The 17,868-nt window shown below is 42.5% G+C and overlaps 1 pseudogene; it reads left to right on the top strand.

The window, feature by feature from the left end:
- Nucleotides 1-6,496, top strand: part of LOC129828444 (glyoxalase domain-containing protein 4-like) — a 159,565-nt pseudogene extending 153,069 nt beyond the window's left edge.
- Nucleotides 6,497-17,868: the final 11,372 nt, after the last annotated feature.

The raw sequence follows: 17,868 nt of genomic DNA, 5'->3' as shown, positions 1-17,868 counted from the left end.
TTCCTCATAATAACCGTCTTCCTCATAATAACCATCTTCCTCATCATCTTCCTCATAATAAACATCTTCCTCATAATAACCATCTTCCTCATAATAACCATCTTCCTCATAATAACCATCTTCCTCATCGTCTTCCTCATAACAACCGTCTTCCTCATAATAACCGTCTTCCTCATAATAACCGTCTTCCTCATAATAACCGTCTTCCTCATAATAACCGTCTTCCTCATAATAACCATCTTCCTCATCATCTTCCTCATAATAAACATCTTCCTCATAATAACCATCTTCCTCATAATAACCATCTTCCTCATAATAACCATCTTCCTCATCGTCTTCCTCATCGTCTTCCTCATAATAACCGTCTTCCTCATAATAACCATCTTCCTCATCATCTTCCTCATAATAACCGTCTTCCTCATAATAACCATCTTCCTCATAATAACCATCTTCCTCATCATCTTCCTCATAATAACCGTCTTCCTCATAATAACCATCTTCCTCATAATAACCATCTTCCTCATCGTCTTCCTCATAATAACCGTCTTCCTCATAATAACCATCTTCCTCATCATCTTCCTCATAATAACCATCTTCCTCATAATAACCGTCTTCCTCATAATAACCATCTTCCTCATCATCTTCCTCATAATAACCATCTTCATCATAATAACCGTCTTCCTCATAATAACCATCTTCCTCATCGTCTTCCTCATCGTCTTCCTCATAATAACCATCTTCCTCATAATAACCATCTTCCTCATAATAACCATCTTCCTCATCATCTTCCGCATAATTACCATCTTCCTCATAATAACCTTCTTCCTCATAATAACCATCTTCCTCATAATAACCATCTTCCTCATCGTCTTCCTCATAATAACCATCTTCCTCAAATAACCATCTTCCTCACAATAACTGTCTTCCTCATCGTCTTCCTCATAATTACCGTCTTCCTCATAATAACCATCTTCCTCATAATAACCATCTTCCTCATCATCTTCCTCATAATAACCATCTTCCTCATAATAACCATCTTCCTCATAATAACCGTCTTCCTCATCGTCTTCCTCATAATAACCATCTTCCTCATTGTCTTCCTCATAATAACCATCTTCCTCATCGTCTTCCTCATAATAACCATCTTCCTCATAATAACCGTCTTCCTCATCGTCTTCCTCATAATAACCGTCTTCCTCATCGTCTTCCTCATAATAACCATCTTCCTCATAATAACCGTCTTCCTCATCGTCTTCCTCAAAATAACCGTCTTCCTCATAATAACCATCTTCCTCATAATAACCATCTTCCTCATCGTCTTCCTCATAATAACCATCTTCCTCATTATAACTATCTTCCTCATCGTCTTCCTCATAATAACCGTCTTCCTCAAAATAACCGTCTTCCTCATAATAACCATCTTCCTCATCTTCTTCCTCATAATAACCATCTTCCTCATAATAACCGTCTTCCTCATCGTCTTCCTCATAATAACCATCTTCCTCATCGTCTTCCTCATAATAACCATCTTCCTCATCGTCTTCCTCATAATAACCGTCTTCCTCATAATAACTGTCTTCCTCATAATAACCGTCTTCCTCATCGTCTTCCTCAAAATAACCGTCTTCCTCATAATAACCGTCTTCCTCATAATAACCATCTTCCTCATAATAACCATCTTCCTCATCGTCTTCCTCATAATAACCATCTTCCTCATAATAACCATCTTCCTCATCATCTTCCTCATAATAACCGTCTTCCTCATAATAACCATCTTCCTCATCGTCTTCCTCATAATAACCATCTTCCTCATAATAACCATCTTCCTCATAATAACCGTCTTCCTCATCGTCTTCCTCATAATAACCGTCTTCCTCATAATAACCATCTTCCTCATAATAACCGTCTTCCTCATAATAACCATCTTCTTCATCATCTTCCTCATAATAACCATCTTCTTCATCATCTTCCTCATAATAACCATCTTCCTCATAATAACCATCTTCCTCATAATAACCGTCTTCCGCATCGTCTTCCTCATAATAACCATCTTCCTCATAATAACCGTCTTCCTCATAATAACCGTCTTCCTCATCGTCTTCCTCATAATAACCATCTTCCTCATAATAACCATCTTCCTCATAATAACCGTCTTCCTCATCGTCTTCCTCATAATAACCATCTTCCTCATAATAACCATCTTCCTCATAATAACCATCTTCCTCATAATAACCATCTTCCTCATAATAACCATCTTCCTCATAATAACTGTCTTCCTCATCGTCTTCCTCATCGTCTTCCTCATAGTAACCGTCTTCCTCATAATAACCATCTTCCTCATAATAACCGTCTGCCTCATAATAACCATCTTCCTCATAATAACCGTCTTCCTCATCGTCTTCCTCATAGTAACCGTCTTCCTCATAATAACCGTCTTCCTCATAATAACCATCTTCCTCATAATAACCATCTTCCTCATCGTCTTCCTCATAATAACCATCTTCCTCATAATAACCATCTTCCTCAAAATAACCGTCTTCCTCATCGTCTTCCTCATAATAACCGACTTCCTCATCGTCTTCCTCAAAATAACCGTCTTCCTCATAATAACCGTCTTCCTCATAATAACCATCTTCCTCATAATAACCATCTTCCTCATCGTCTTCCTCATAATAACCATCTTCCTCATAATAACCATCTTCCTCATCATCTTCCTCATAATAACCGTCTTCCTCATAATAACCATCTTCCTCATCGTCTTCCTCATAATAACCATCTTCCTCATAATAACCATCTTCCTCATAATAACCGTCTTCCTCATCGTCTTCCTCATAATAACCGTCTTCCTCATAATAACCATCTTCCTCATAATAACCGTCTTCCTCATAATAACCATCTTCTTCATCATCTTCCTCATAATAACCATCTTCTTCATCATCTTCCTCATAATAACCATCTTCCTCATAATAACCATCTTCCTCATAATAACCGTCTTCCGCATCGTCTTCCTCATAATAACCATCTTCCTCATAATAACCGTCTTCCTCATAATAACCGTCTTCCTCATCGTCTTCCTCATAATAACCATCTTCCTCATAATAACCATCTTCCTCATAATAACCGTCTTCCTCATCGTCTTCCTCATAATAACCATCTTCCTCATAATAACCATCTTCCTCATAATAACCATCTTCCTCATAATAACCATCTTCCTCATAATAACCATCTTCCTCATAATAACTGTCTTCCTCATCGTCTTCCTCATCGTCTTCCTCATAGTAACCGTCTTCCTCATAATAACCATCTTCCTCATAATAACCGTCTGCCTCATAATAACCATCTTCCTCATAATAACCGTCTTCCTCATCGTCTTCCTCATAGTAACCGTCTTCCTCATAATAACCGTCTTCCTCATAATAACCATCTTCCTCATAATAACCATCTTCCTCATCGTCTTCCTCATAATAACCATCTTCCTCATAATAACCATCTTCCTCAAAATAACCGTCTTCCTCATCGTCTTCCTCATAATAACCGACTTCCTCATAATAACCGTCTTCCTCATAATAACCGTCTTCCTCATAATAACCGTCTTCCTCATAATAACCGTCTTCCTCATAATAACCATCTTCCTCATAATTACCATCTTCCTCATCGTCTTCCTCATAATAACCATCTTCCTCATAATAACCATCATCCTCATAATAACCATCTTCCTCATCATCTTCCTCATAATAACCATCTTCCTCATAATAACCATCTTCCAAATAATTACCATCTTCCTCATCGTCTTCCTCATAATAACCATCTTCCTCATAATAACCGTCTTCCTCATAATAACCTTCTTCCTCATAATAACCATCGTCCTCATAATTACCATCTTCCTCATCGTCTTCCTCATAATAACCATCTTCCTCATAATAACCATCTTCCTCATAATAACCATCTTCCTCATCGTCTTCCTCATAATAACCGTCTTCCTCATAATAACCGTCTTCCTCATCGTCTTCCTCATCATAACCGTCTTCCTCATAATAACCATCTTCCTCATAATAACCGTCTTCCTCATCGTCTTTCTCATAATAACTGTCTTCCTCATAATAATCGTCTTCCTCATCGTCTTCCTCATAATAACCGCACGTGGTTTTTACCCTCAAAACAGTAGCGCACCACCTTTCAATTGAAGCGGTGGGAAACGAAACGAAAGTGGCCACATCTCTCACAAACTTGTCAAAAAATAGAAATCACGGATAATTCCACAATAACATATAAATTGGCTTCAATAATTACAAGGACGTTTTCAAACACCAAATTGAGGAAATGTCTGATTTTCAAGGCTTTTTCGGAGCTCGAAATGTAAATTCAAGTAGACTACTTTTTGCCCCTTCTAGTATTTAAAATCTAAGTTCAAGTAGACTACTTCATGCCCCTTCTATTATTTAAAATTGCAGGTGTAACATAGAAACCAAAATGTACGTCATGTTATTTCATGACCAGATCATTTTGTGAAGAAGTCCACTAGGTTATGTCATTTGTTGTCATTATATCCAGAATAATTCATAGGAAGAGCGTTGGGTGTGGCGCAATAGTCTACCCTACATAATTGCCACAGTAAGACTCCGTGTGCAATCTGAGGTACAACAACATAAAGGCATTACCCTAATGCTTTCTCTGTTTAAATCTAACCAGAACCTGCTGTAAACCAAGCAGACAACAACAGACGATCAACATCAAGTCAATTTAATAGCCTAGTGGTTAGAGCATACTGTACTGTACTATAGTATATTGTGGGGCAGCAGGTAGCCTAGTGGTTAGAGCATACTGTACTGTACTATAGTATATTGTGGGGCGGCATGTAGCCTAGTGGTTAGAGCATACTGTACTGTACTATAGTATATTGTGGGGCGGCAGGTAGCATAGTGGTTAGAGCATACTGTACTGTACTATAGTATATTGTGGGGCGGCAGGTAGCCTAGTGGTTAGAGCATATTGTACTGTACTATAGTATATTGTGGGGCGGCAGGTAGCCTAGTGGTTAGAGCATACTGTACTGTACTATAGTATATTGTGGGGCGGCAGGTAGCCTAGTGGTTAGAGCATACCGTACTGATACTATAGTTTTATGTTGGGGCGGCAGCGAGCCTAGTGGTTAGAGCATACTGTACTGTACTATAGTATATTGTGGGGCGGCAGGTAGCCTAGTGGTTAGAGTGTACTGTACTATAGTATATTGTGGGGCGGCAGGTAGCCTAGTGGTTAGAGCATACTGTACTGTACTATAGTATTTTGTGGGGCGGCAGGTAGCCTAGTGGTTAGAGCATACTGTACTGTACTATAGTATTTTGTGGGGCGGCAGGTAGCCTAGTGGTTAGAGCATACTGTACTGTACTATAGTATTTTGTGGGGCGGCAGGTAGCCTAGTGGTTAGAGCGTTGGGCCAGTAACTGAAAGGTTCCTAGACCGAATCCCTGAGCTGACAAGGTAAATATCTGTCATTCTGCCCCTGAACAAGGCCAACCTTCCTTGCTAACATCTTTTTGTTACACAACAGCTGTTGTGATATCACAGTTTGTCCGTGATGTGTACGCCGAGGAACTTAAAACTTTCCACCATCTCCACTACTGTCCCGTCGATGTGGATTTCTCTCAACCAGCGCGACGTCATCAGAGCGTGACGTATGTTTGTTGTGTTTGAACACTGTTGAACGCCGAAACCTGAACTAAAGACCTCGGTTTAATCTTTTTATATACTTTTATTTTATGTTGGGCTAAATTGCTGTGAACGCTGCTATCTGTCCCGGGATCCTGACAGATTCTGTATAGGGGGAGAGATGTGAAAGCTAGCCTAGCTGGCTCGGTGGTCTCAAATTGGGGCCGCTAATGAATGTTTCCAGCGTTGCAGGATCTGTGCTTACTTTGCTTTGTTCCGGGACAATGTGGACTTCGCTGACTTTCAATGTAGCAACTGCTTGCTTGCAGAGGACTACTGGAGCGAAGTTGCTACTCTTGGCAAGCGAGTAGAAAACCTACATAAGCTACTAGGGAACCCACGCCCACCTACTTTTTCTTTTACTTCCACCCCAGTAGCCGGACGCCGCTCTGGTCTGGTGGAGGTTCTGCCGCCGTGTCGACTCTCCACAGCCGACTGGCCGACGCTGGGCAGGGTTCCATCCCCCTTCCCTGGAGAACGTAGCTGTTCTCGACCCAACCAACCAGCCATGGAGGTACATCACTCGTCGTAGAAGTCGAAGAAGGCATCCTCAGGCAACGGGTGTCTCCGTTGAGATGTTGAGCCCGGAACTGACACAGACCAGAAACAGCTTTGCCGACCTGGAACCAGAGGTTCTGGTGCCTTCGTCTGTGGTGGCTTCTCAATCAAGATTGGATCGGGAGGTATCTGCTTCTTCGTCCTCAGTTCTGTCTCCTTCTCCGGTGGCTTTTACCTCGGGTTTAGCTCTTCGGAGCTCCCAGCCTCACCAGACCGTGAGGCTGCCTGAGAGACCGGTCCATTCAACATCACCAGCTGTCATCATAGGCAGCTCTATGCTACCCAGGAGCACGAGTGCTACCCTGTGCTACCCAGGAGCACGAGTGTTACCCTGTGCTACCCATGAGCACGAGTACAGGACATAACAAGGCTGCTTCCGACTGTTCTACCACAGATGCGATGAGCTGACACTGTTGTAGTCAATGTGGGGTCAAATGACATCAGGAGGGCTAGCTCAGGAACATTTGTAAAAAAACAACTGATTTTAGCATTGAAAGACTCCCCCAAAAATGTTCAGTAATTTCAGGTCCAGTACCATCGTTGAGTGTGAAAGATTCAGCAGACTGCTGGCATTACAGATCTGTCTAAAAGACTACTGTAGCTCTGCTGGAGTCACTTTTATTGATAACTTTGACACCTTCTGGAAACAGGAATGACAGAGTCCGTCCAAATCATCTTGGCTCCTGGACTCTGTCCACGCATTTCAAGGCTGCGTTGAAACAATGACTGGTAAATGATCCAAGACCAGCTCAGTTAATCCCTCCCATTGTGACAATGAGTCGTCATAATGCTGCATCAAATGTACATGATCTTAGGGGCATTGGCAAACACAATGTAAGTCATTTATTTTATGTACCCCTAATTGCATCAAATGCATCTGTTTATCCTACAGCTATTGTAAGCAGTAATCATGAGCCTATAAACCAGAGTTACACTGTTAGCACTGAGGCGGTGTGCACTAGTAGGAAGACCACTTTATGCAGCTCACCCTGCACTATCAGCTCCAATGTAGCCAGCAGCATACCACCCTGCATACCACTGCTGGCTTGCTTCTGAAGCTAAGCAGGGTTGGTCCTGGTCAGTCCCTGGATGGGAGACCAGATGCTGCTGGAAGTGGTATTGGAGGGCCAGTAGGAGGCACTCTTTCCTCTGGTCTAATAAAATATCCCAATGCCCAAGGGCAGTGATTGGGGACACTGCCCTGTGTTTAGGGTGCCGTCTTTCGGATGGGACGTTAAACGGGTGTCCTGACTCTCTGAGGTCATTAAAGATCCCATGGCACTTATCGTAAGAGTAGGGGTGTTAACCCCGGTGTCCTGGCTAAATTCCCAATCTGGCCCTCAAACCATCATGGTCACCTAATAATCCCCAGTTTACAATTGGCTCATTCATCCCCCTCCTCTCCCCTGTAACTATTCCCCAGGTCGTTGCTGCAAATGAGAACGTGTTCTCAGTCAACTTACCTGGTAAAATAACGATAAATAAAAATGTAAATAACATGAGTAAGTCTACCTCTGATAAGCTTCCCAGTAAAGCATTAAAAACAATCAAGCAACCCAGAAAACTGCTAAAAATAGTCTGAAAAACAAGATCCATGAAGTCAATAACTTGCTTATATCAGACGACATTCATATTCTGAATATCTCTGTAACTCACTTAGATAATACCTTTGAGGATACAGTGGTAGCAATACACGGTTAAAATATCTAGAGAAAAGACAGAAATGCCAACGGAGGAGGTGTTGCGGCCTATATTCAGAACCACATTCGTGTAAAGCTAAGAGACGATCTATTGTTATATACTGTTGAAGTAATATGGCTACTTGGGTCAAACGTTTCGGTTAGCCTGCATCAACCATCCCACAATAAGTTGGGTTTGGCCCATTCCTCCAGACAGAGCTGGTGTAACTGAATCAGGTTTGTCTCCTGTGCCGTATGGTATTCACATCAAATAGCCCCCGCAATATACAACTTTTCAGGGAAGTTAGGAACCAATATACATAGGCAGTTAGGAAAGCAACGGCGAGCTTTTTAAAACAGAAATTTGCATCCTGCAGCACAAACTCCAAAAAGTTCTGGGACACTGTAAAGTCCATGGAGAATAAGAGCACCTTCTCCCAGCTGCCCACTGCACTGAGGCTAGGAAACACTGTCACCACTAATAAATCCACAATAATTGAGAATTTCAATAAGCATTTTTCTACAGCTGGCCATGCTTTCCACCTGGCCACCCCTACCCGGTCAAAAGCACTGCACCTCCCACAGCAACTAGCCCAAGGCTCCCTCATTTCTCATTCACCCAAATCCAGATAGCTGATGTTCTGAAAGAGCTGCAAAATCTGGACCCCTACAAATCAGCAGGGCTAGACAATCTGGGCCCTCTCATTCTAAAATTATCAGCCGAAATTGTTGCAACCCCTATTACTAGCCTGTTTACCTTCTCTTTCGTATCGTCTGAGAATCCCCAAAGATTGGAAAGCTGCCGCGGTCATCCCCCTCTTCAAAGGGGAGACACTCTAGACCCAAACTGCTACAGACCTATATCTATCCTACCCTGTCTTTCTAAGGTCTTCGAAAGCCAAGTTAACAAACAGATCATCGACCATTTTGAATCCCACCGTACCTTCTCCACTTTGCAATCTGGTTTCCAAGCTGGTCATGGGTGCACCTCAGCCACGCTCAACGTCCTAAACGATATCATAACCGCCATCGAAAAGGGACAATACTGTGCAGCTGTATTCATCGACCCGGCCAAGGCTTTCGACTCTGTCAATCACCACATTCTTATCGGCAGACTCAACAGCCTTGGTTTCTCAAATGACTGCCTCGCCTGGTTCACCAACTACTTCTCAGATCGGAGTGCCTGTTGTCCGGACCTCTGGCAGTCTCTATGGGGGTGCTACAGGGTTCAATTCTCGGGCCGACTCTTTTCTCTGTATACATCCATGTTGTCGCTCTTGCTGCTGGTGATTCTCTGATCCACCTCTACGCAGATGACACCATTCTGTACACTTCTGGCCCTTCTTTGGACAATGTGTTAACTATCCTCCAGATGAGCTTCAATGCCACACAACTCTCCTTCCGTGGCCTCCAACTGCTCTTAAATGCAAGTAAAACTAAATGCATGCTCTTCAACCGATCGCTGCTCGCACCTGCCCGCCCGTCCAGCATCACTACCCTGGACGGTTCTGACTTAGAATATGTGGACAACTCAAATACCTAGGTGTCTGGTTAGACTGTAAACTCTCCTTCCAGACTCACATTAAGCATCTCCAATCCAAAATGAATTCTAGAATCTGCTTCCTATTTCACAACAAAGCATCCTTCACTCATGCTGCCAAACATACCCTCGTAAAACGGACTATCCTGCCGATCCGCGTCATTTAGGAAGTAGCCTCCAACACTCTACTCAGTAAATTGGATGCAGTCTATCACAGTGCCATCCGTTTTGTCACCAAAGCCCCATACACTACCAACCACTGCGACCTGAATTCTCTCGTCGGCTGGTCCTCGCTTCATATTCGTCACCAAACTCACTGGCTCCAGGTCATCTAGAAGTCTTTGCTACATAAAGCCCCGCTTTATCTCAGCTCGCTGATCACCAAAGCAGCACCCACCTATAGCACAAGCTCCAGCAGGTATATTTCACTTGTCACCCCCAAAGCCAATTCCTTGTTTGGCCGCCTTTCCTTCTAGTTCTCTGCTGCCAATGACTGGAACGAATTGCAAAAATCAGTGAAGCTGGAGACCCATGTCTCCTTAATGACTCCAACCTAAGTGTATGGAAACTTCCGACTTCAACTGTACACATGGATTTAGTACTGTAGATTTGTGGTAGTGGAGTAGGGGCCTGAGGGCACACAGTGTGTTGTGAAATCTGTGAATGTATTGTAATGTTTTTAAAATTGTTTAAACTGCCATAATTTTGCTGGACCCCAGGAAGAGTAGCTGCTGCTTTGGCACTTATAAATACAAATATGGGGTGCTCCCTCTGCTGTTTCCTGAAGTCCACGATCATCTCCTTTGTTTCGTTGACGTTGAGTGAGAGGTTATTTTCCTGACATCACACTCCGAGGGCACTCACCTCTCCCCTATAGGCCGTCTCGTCGTTGTTGGTTAACTTCGTTGATATAGGGGGCAGCATTTTCACTTTTGGATGAATTGCGTGCCCATAGTGAACTGCCTCCTACTCTGTCCCAGATGCTAATATATGCATATTAGTATTACTATTGGATAGAAAACACTCTGAAGTTTATAGCACTGTTTGAATGATGTCTGTGAGTATAACAGAACTCATATAGCAGGCAAAAACCTGAGAAACAATCCAAACAGGAAGTGAGAATTATGAGACTGGTCGAGGTTAAAGTCATCGCCTATTCAATTCCCTGTAATATATGGATCTGTTTGCACTTCCTACGCATGCCACTAGATGTCAACAGTCTGTAGAACGCTGAATGAAGCCTCTAGTGTGATGTGGGGCCGGATGGGAGGTGTTTCAGTCATTGGTCTGGCTGATTGCCAGTTCTTGATCATGCGCTTTCCTCATGATATCGCCTTGCGTTCCATTACTTATACAGACATGAAGGAATGCTCCGGTTGGAACGTTATTGGATATATATGATAACAACATCCTGAAGATTGATTCTCTCCCTTGTTTGACCAGTTTATTCGACTTGTAATATAACTTTTAGAAGTTTTCATCCGACGTTTGCCTGCACCTGCGCGAGCGTTTGGACACGTGTACTACACATGCTAGCAAAAGTAGCTATTTGGACATAAGTAATATGTTGAACAAAACAACGATTTATTGTGGAACTAGGATTTCTGGCAGTGCATTCTGATGAACATAATCAAAGGTAAGGGAATATTTATGAGGTAATTTTGTATTTCTGTTGACTCCAACATGGCGGAGAAATGTTGTTAAATCTGAGCGCTGTCTCAGATTATTGCATGGTGTGCTTTTTACGTAAAGTTTTTTTAAGATCTGAAACAGCGGTTGCATTAATAACTAGTGTATCTTTAATTCTGTGTAGAACATGTATCTTTCATCAAAGTTTATGATGAGAATTTATGTTATTTGACGTGGCTCTCTGTAATTACTCCGGATGTTTTAGAGGCATTTCTGAACATGGCGCCAATGTAAACCGAGATTTGTGGATATAAATATGCACATTATCGAACAAAACATAAATGTATTGTGTAACATGATGTCCTATGAGTGTCATCTGATGAAGATCATCAAAGGTTAGTGATTAATTTTATCTCTATTTCTGCTTTTTGTGACTACTATCTTTTGCTGGGAAAATGGCTGTGTTTTTCTGTGGCTATGTACCGAGCTAACATAATTGTTTGGTGTGCTTTCCCCGTAAATCCTTTTTGAAATCAGACATTGGCTGGATTCACAACATGTGTAGTTTTAATTTGGTGTCTTTCATGTGTGATTTCATGAAAGATTGATTTATTATAGTAATATATTTGAATTTGGCGCGCTACATTTTTTCTGGATTTTGGCCAAGTGGGACGCTACCATCCCACCTATCCCAGAGAAGTTAACAAGCCTACCACTATAGTGTCGTCTGCAAACTTGATGATTGTGTTGGAGGCATGCATGACCACGCAGTCATGGATGAACAGGGTGTACAGGAGAGGGTTGAGAACACACCCTTGTGGGGCCCCAGTGTTGAGGATCAGTGGGGTGGAGATGTTTGTATTATGCAAGAAATGTTGGTGAAAACGCTTTTATGTGCAAAAATGCACGGTGCCTTCGGAAAGTATTCAGACCCCTTTACTTTTTCCACATTTTGTTAAGTTACAGCCTTATTCTGACATTTATTCAATTGTTTTTTTCCTCATCTATCTACACACAATACGCTATAATGACAAAGCAAAAACAGGTTTAGACATTTAAAAAAACTGAAATATCACATTTAAATAAGTATTCAGACCCTTTACTCAGTACTTTGTTGAAACACCTTTGGCAGCGATTACAGCCTGGAGTCTTCTTGGGTATGACGCTACAAGCTTGGCACACCTGTTTTGGGGAGTTTCTCCCATTCTTCTCTGCAGATCCTCTCAAGCGCTGTCAGGTTGGATGGGGAGCGTCGCTGCACAGCTACTTTCAGGTCTCTCCAGAGATATTTTGCAAATAATTTCATTAAAAATCCTACAATGTGATTTTCTGCATTATTCTTCTCATTTTGTCTGTCATAGTTGAAATGTACCTATGATGAAAATTACAGGCCTCTCTTATCTTTTTAAGTGGGAGAACTTGCACAATTGGTGTCTGACTAAATACTTTTTTGCCCCACTTTATAATAACCATTGTTTCGAAGTGAACTTGGAACATTCAAACCACACGCGGACCAGTTAGAAACCCCTTCGCCTACTGGATCCAGTCTGCGGGGCGTATGTTTGACTACCCTAGTGTAGAGATATCATTTAAATAACATTTCATTTAAATACAAATCAGACCGCAGAGTTAGACCTAAAGCTTTACAGCAGAGAACAATCTATATATTCCTACTGGATTGTGTGGAAGAGTTTGCCTTATGGACTGAATGTGCTGTTCGTTCAGAGAGACTGTGTCAAGGCCTTTTATCTGTGGATTAGCTGCCATTAAGCCTTTAGCCTGATAAATTAGGATGAATAAAGATTATTACTAAATGCTTATGCTTCCTAATGCCTGCGATTGAATTTCTGAATCGTATTTAATTACTACGGCTATAGTAATTCTAGAGATACGAAGAGTATAGCCATAGAGATGTGAGGAGGTTTGTGTGTCTGTGTGACTGTGTGTGGGTGTGTGCGCGCGTGTGTGTGTGCACGTGCACATTTGTGCTTGCGAGCTTTCTGAGGAGGTGCTAGTTAGTGTTTTGCTGAATTACACCAAAATGCATTGGTGCGTGTTCTTCCCTATCTATTTGTTTCAGCCTCTCTGCAGCTGAGTGTGTGTTTGTGTGTGTGTGTGATTGTGTGTGTCTATGTTGTGTGCTTTAGATTACAATCAAGAGGTAACGGTAGAGTGATTATTTCCCCCTGTAGTAGACCCCCCCCTCCCACCCTTAAGTCAGGGCTTGGAGCCAAATGGATGGTGTGCCATGTTAATTGCCTTGAAAACGCCCTCCAGTGTAAAAATCTAATTATCTCTGGTCCATCTTATTTGGGGAGGCCTATAATTGTTTCAATATTATACATCCAAAGAGCCTGAAACTGCAGAATGGCCTGATAATCGCTTCTTAAACAAGTTTCCCCTCAAATAAAACATTCTTTATACTGTAAAACTTCCTTGGCTTCATCCTGTATTAATTTCCCCAGAGAAGAACTTGGCAAAGGGGAGCGATGAGATTAGGGATACTGACCAGGAGTGATCACATGCAAGAATGGATGCACGCACGCACGCACGAACACACACACACACACACACACACACACACACACACACACACACACACACACACACACACACACACACACACACACACACACACACACACACACACACACACACACACACACACACACACACACACACAGCACAGGAAAAAACAATTGCACTGTATATCTATGCTACCACAAATTCACAGCTAGCTCTCACAGTCTCACGTCAGAATTTGATGTTTCTCAAATGTCAAATTTCAAAGTTGTTCCAAACGTCAAAATTTCAAAGTGTTACGTTTAGTCACTAAATCCAAAATCTTAAGGTTAGGCACTTTGAATGGTTAAGGTAGGAGTTTTGGTTTAAAACGAAAATATCAAAAACAACTTTCTATCGCTCGATTCAAACATCCGCAATCCACGTACACAACGCCCGAGCAAAACCGAAACCTGCTTTAAGGAAACAGAGCTCACTGTTGCTCCTAGAGAACGTCCTCAGACATGGATAGACGTCGAATACTGACTTGTATCACAGGTGACCTGGCTGCAAATATAATCTATTTACAGCTGTCTGGAAACACACACAAACCCCTTAGTGTCGAGGAAGGGGCTCCACTCGGATTCATCTGGATTTCATTGAAGGGGTTTGTGCTGCCAGCCACAACAATGATGAAAGGACATTTCTTGTATCAGTTATGTAATATGACACTTCGACAGCATTAAAAAATCATGAAAGGAGTGTTATGTGGAGGACAGCAGAGAGCTGGGAGGGTGGTGTAGAGGACAGCAGAGAGCTGAGAGGGTGGTGTAGAGGACAACAGAGAGCTGGGAGGATGGTGTAGAGGACAACAGAGACCTGGGAGGGTGATGTGGAGGAAGGACAACAGAGACCTGGGAGGATGGTGTAGAGGACAACAGAGAGCTGGGAGGATGGTGTAGAGGACAACAGAGAGCTGGGAGGGTGATGTAGAGGACAGCAGAGAGCTGGGAGGGTGATGTAGAGGACAACAGAGAGCTGGGAGGATGGTTTAGAGGACAACAGAGACCTGGGAGGATGATGTGGAGGGAGGACAGCAGAGAGCTGGGAGGATGGTGTAGAGGACAACAGAGACCTGGGAGGGTGGTGTAGAGGACAACAGAGACCTGGGAGGGTGATGTAGAGGACAACAGAGAGCTGGGAGGGTGATGTAGAGGGAGGACAGCAGAGAGCTGGGAGGATGGTGTAGAGGACATCAGAGAGCTGGGAGGGTGATGTAGAGGACAACAGAGAGCTGGGAGGATGGTGTAGAGGACAACAGAGAGCTGGGAGGATGGTGTAGAGGACAGCAGAGACCTGGGAGGATGATGTGGAGGGAGGACAGCAGAGAGCTGGGAGGATGGTGTAGAGGACAACAGAGACCTGGGAGGGTGGTGTAGAGGACAACAGAGACCTGGGAGGGTGATGTAGAGGACAACAGAGAGCTGGGAGGGTGATGTAGAGGGAGGACAGCAGAGAGCTGGGAGGATGGTGTAGAGGACAGCAGAGAGCTGGGAGGGTGGTGTAGAGGACAACAGAGAGCTGGGAGGGTGGTGTAGAGGACAGCAGAGACCTGGGAGGGTGATGTAGAGGACAACAGAGAGCTGAATAATGTTGGATTATGTCAGTGGGAGTGTGTTCTACTGAAGTTCTAAGTAGATAGACATTATAGAGGCATATAGACATCGTCCTGTGTTAGTCGAGAGAGCACGGCGCTTGCAACAACACAGGTCATGGTGTTTGATTCCCGCTGGGGCCACCCATGCGTAAGATGTATGCCTGCATTATTAGCTTTACAGTAGACAGTTTCAGGCAAAAACATGAAACTAGGTCTAGTGTCTGTTAGGTACAATTTGTCATAAAAAAACAGGTGATGTACTGCCTACAGAAGGAAACAAATAGAAAACATTGGATTTGAAATATCTCAGATGCCCAATGCATTACATTTACATTTAAGTCATTTAGCAGACGCTCTTATCCAGAGCGACTTAGAGGATCATATTTTACTGCTTATAAAATATCCCTTGATGTTCTCTGTATAAAATAACCCTATTAAAACACACATGTACAGTATGTAATCAAAATAAACAGTAAATGGAAACTGATGTGGGTGAATGTGAAGAATTTCAAGGATAAAAGCGTTTGGATGGATAGATGGATAGGACGCGGTCTCTCTCTCTCTCTGTCTCTCTCTCTCTCTCTCTCTCTCTCTCTCTCTCTCTCTCTCTCTCTCTCTCTCTCTCTCTCTCTCTCTCTCTGCTCTCTCTGCTCTCTCTCTGCTCTCTCTCTGCTCTCTCGTAGTGAGTTCATGAGATCCACAGATCAACTATGCCTGTCTGGCAGTGTGTTGTTGCATGCCAACAACATACCTTCTGGCCATGTCTAGAGTTTAAACCTGAGGTACCCCTGAAGCTTGACCTGAACCCCATCGAACCTCTTTTGGGATGAATTGGAACGCCGATTGTGAGCCAGGCCTAATCACCTAACATCAGTTCCTGACCTTACTGATGCTCTTGTGGCTGAATGGAAGAAAGTCCCTGCAGCAATGTTACAATGTTACAAAAGTCCCCGCAGCAATGTCACTCACCCAGAAGAGTGGAGGCTGTTATAGCAGCGAAGGGGGGGACCAACTCATGATGAACCCATTATTCTGGAATGACGAGCAGTTGTCCACATACTTTTGGTAATGTAGTCATGTAGTTTATTTATCAATTAATGCATCTCCGTTTTCATTTGAAGCATATTTCTGTCCTTCGCTTGTTTGTAACAATTGCAAAGACATTGCCAGCGGAAGAGCAACAAAAAAAAGCATCTAACGGGCACACTTAGCTGTTCTACGAGTGAATAACAACTAAACAATAAACATTTTCTAGCAATTCTAGCAACGAGCAACTTTAGTAACATTGTTTTTTTTGGGAAACAGCTTGGAGATTTTTTATCAATGCTCAATAGGAAGGTTCTAACGATGAACTTAGTCTTAAAACTTCTTATGGCTGCAGGGGCAGTATTGAGTAGCTTGGATGAAAGGTGCACAGAGGTGCCCATAGTAAACTGCCTGCTCCTCAGTCCCAGTTGCTAATATATGCATATTATTAGTAGTATTGGATAGAAAACACTCTGAAGTTTCTAAAACTGTTTGAATGATGTCTGTGAGTAAAACAGAACTCATATGGCAGGCAAAAACCTGAGAAGTTCCACTTTCTGTTTGGATTTTTTCTGGGGGGTGGCAGATTTTCAACAAACAAAAAATCCAACCAGGAAGTGGGAAACCTGAGGTTTGTAGGTTTTCAACTCATCGCCTATCGAATACACAGCGAGATATGGGACAGTTTGCACTTCCTATCGGCTTCCACTAGATGTCAACAGTCTGTAGAACCGTGTCTGATGCTTCTACTGTGAAGTGGGGCCGAAGGAGAGGGGAATGAGTAAAGTCTACCATGACCTGACCATGAGCGTTCACATGAGAGGGAGCTCTGTTCCATCGCACTTCTGAAGTCAATGTAATTCTCCGGTTGGAACGTTATTGAAGATTTATGTTAAAAACATCCTAAAGATTGATTCAATACATCGTTTGACATGTTTCTACTGACTGTTACGGAACTTTTTGACATTTCGTCTGCTTTTAGTGAACGCAATTCGTGACTTTGGATTTGTTTACCAAACATGCTAACAAAAGTAGCTATTTGGACATAAATGATGGACATTACCGAACAAAACAAACATTTCTTGTGGAAGTGGGAATCCTGGGAGTGCATTCCGACGAAGATCAGTAAAGGTAAGTGAAGATTTATAATGCTATTTATGACTTTTGTTGACGCCACAATTTGGCGGGTAACTGTTTGGCTTCCTTTTGTGGCTGAACGCTGTTCTCAGATTATTGAATATTGTGCTTTTGCCGTAAAGCTTTTTTGAAATCTGAAACAGCGGTTGCATTAAGAACAAGTTTATCTTTAATTCTATGCAAAACATGTATCTTTCATCAAAGTTTATGATGAGTATTTCTGTTATTTGACGTGGTTCTCTAATTTCCCAGGATATTTTGGAGGCATTTCTGAACATGGCGCCAATGTAAACTAAGGTTTTTGGATATAAATATGAACTTTATCGAACTAAACATATATCTATTGTGTAACATGAAGTCCTATGAGTGTCATCTGATGAAGATCGTCAAAGGTTAGTGATTCATTTTATCTCTATTTCTGTTTTTTGTCT

Source organism: Salvelinus fontinalis, chromosome 30 (assembly GCF_029448725.1).
Source record: "Salvelinus fontinalis isolate EN_2023a chromosome 30, ASM2944872v1, whole genome shotgun sequence".
Taxonomy (NCBI): domain Eukaryota; kingdom Metazoa; phylum Chordata; class Actinopteri; order Salmoniformes; family Salmonidae; genus Salvelinus; species Salvelinus fontinalis.
Note: the sequence above shows the minus strand (reverse complement) of the source record. Positions and strands in the feature narration are given on the sequence as shown.